The sequence below is a fragment of the Limulus polyphemus genome, unplaced genomic scaffold (assembly GCF_000517525.1).
Source record: "Limulus polyphemus unplaced genomic scaffold, Limulus_polyphemus-2.1.2 Scaffold138, whole genome shotgun sequence".
In the NCBI taxonomy this organism is placed as follows: Eukaryota; Metazoa; Arthropoda; class Merostomata; order Xiphosura; family Limulidae; genus Limulus; species Limulus polyphemus.
Window position 1 is genome coordinate 273756 of NW_013665748.1, and position 1977 is coordinate 275732.

At 29.7% G+C, this 1977-nt stretch overlaps 1 long non-coding RNA gene across 2 annotated transcripts in view; it reads left to right on the forward strand.

Moving 5' to 3' along the window:
* The window catches only part of LOC106474366, an 8215-nt gene continuing 6238 nt past the window's right edge, over positions 1-1977 (forward strand). The window contains exon 1 of one of the 2 annotated variants that reach the window (XR_002608909.1): positions 1-138. This is a non-coding gene — a long non-coding RNA (uncharacterized LOC106474366). The remainder of the gene's footprint in view (positions 139-1977) is intronic. The other variant, XR_001291743.2, reaches the window with a different exon arrangement.

Genomic DNA, 1977 nt, shown 5'->3' on the forward strand with positions numbered 1-1977 from the left:
GTTCTTTGCAAACAACAAAGTTAAGTTACCGTGTTTACATGAGCCTTAGTTATACCTGTTTTAATGACAGAGCTTAGTCGTAGGACTGTAAGAAGAATTGTAAATGGGGTAAGATTGGAACTGAAAATATAAATACTGGTATGAATTGTGACATATTAAAGTTAAGATCACGCTCAGTGTTCGTAAAAATGCATTAGTCATAGACGTTGACAACGGTCGTGAAAGTCGAAGTACAAATAAAATTCACAATTTATTTATTTTCTCCCCAGTGTAACATAACACAAAACTTTCATGTTGTGAAAATTTAATTGACCGCTTTATGTCATGAAATCAGTTTTAAAATGCTGGTATGAAGACTGCTTTAAACTGCAGTTTATAATAATACCGATACTTGGCAATAGGTACATATGATAAATGATCTATGTTTTTCATGTTTAAATAATACTGCATTTTATGACATAGGCTACTGACCATTGTCATTGTCAGCGAGTGTCGTCCAGTGAAAAAGAGCTAGAACTGTGTATCTTAATTGCATTAAAAAACTTCAACAGTTGATCTCATAAGGAAACGTATTCTATTGTTAAAGTATAAAATTTACAATAAGTTTTGTGTAATGTGACATTTACTTAAGAAGAAAGAAAAGATGGATTTCCTTTCCCTTCAAAGCTGAAGTATTGAATGCTCATTTGAAATCACCGTTTCAATGTTTGTTTTGGTTTCCATGCCCAGTATTAGTGTTGATGACTAAGAAAAATGCAATAGATATTTTATGCTTAAAAAATCTCAGTGACATAAAATGAAATGTTTTGGGCCATGAGCTGTAGAATCCTGAGTTACACTAGGAGACATACAATTTACAGTTATCCCTATGGTTGAAAACATAGTTTAACTTGAGTCTTGACATCAGCAATGGGCCTGCCATAATTTCATTTTTGCATTAGATGATTTGCAACTTGTGCCACATTTTTGCAGTGTAAACTTGTCAAGTTTTAATTAGATATTTAATATTTGAACATGTGCAAAGTGTGTGTGGCAGACCCAACTACCATGTGCACAAATTATATGTAAAATAATATTAAAGCTATTACGTGTGAGATGTTTGAAAGAGGTACAGTGAAAAATTTTTAATATTTGTAATAGTGAAATAGATGTATTCTAATTGAAATTTTAAAGAGGTTAGTAAAAATCCACAATACATTAGAATAATTATCTGAAGAACTGAAAGGAGAGAAACTAGTTTTGATACATACTGTGCATTCTCATAAGTCTTGCATTGTCTTTTGAAGACAAGGTGAAACTGAAGATGTATGAATGTGTACAAAGTAGTTTGACTTATTTCACGGCTTCTGATAATTTGTTTCATTTATTGTTGCTTTTCACTTACTGCTACACACAATAGTGTTCTTTATATATAAATTGCTAACATTCTGAGAGGGTTTGCCCTATTGAAAATTGTTGACAGTTTGTTTTGAACAATTGCTTAGGATTTGAATGTGTAAAGATAAAAATCTTGTATTGCATTTGTTGTACTAACTAGAAATAACCAATGGTTTGAATCAACATTTGAGTAGATTTTAATGAGTAGTTGAAGCATTAATGCAAATCAGCACCAACCAAAATTATTTTGATTAAGAATTCAAATATCCCATAACTATCAAATTACCACAGTTCAAAAGTAATTTGAATTAGTTCTAATTTGTACTCTGGTACACATATTCTTCTAGTTAAAATTTTATATACCAATACTTAGAAATGAGAGCCAAGGTTTTTTTATTTGAATTTGGGTTTTAGCTTAACTGAAAAATATGATTGACAAGTATATAAGTTGTAATTTTGGCTTGTATGTCTCTTGAGTGAATATATATATATATATATATATATATATATATATATAACTATTAGTTAGTAAGTACGTAACTTAAAGTTACTTAGTTGTTAGTAATTACTTACGTAATATTAATAGTATACTTAACTAAA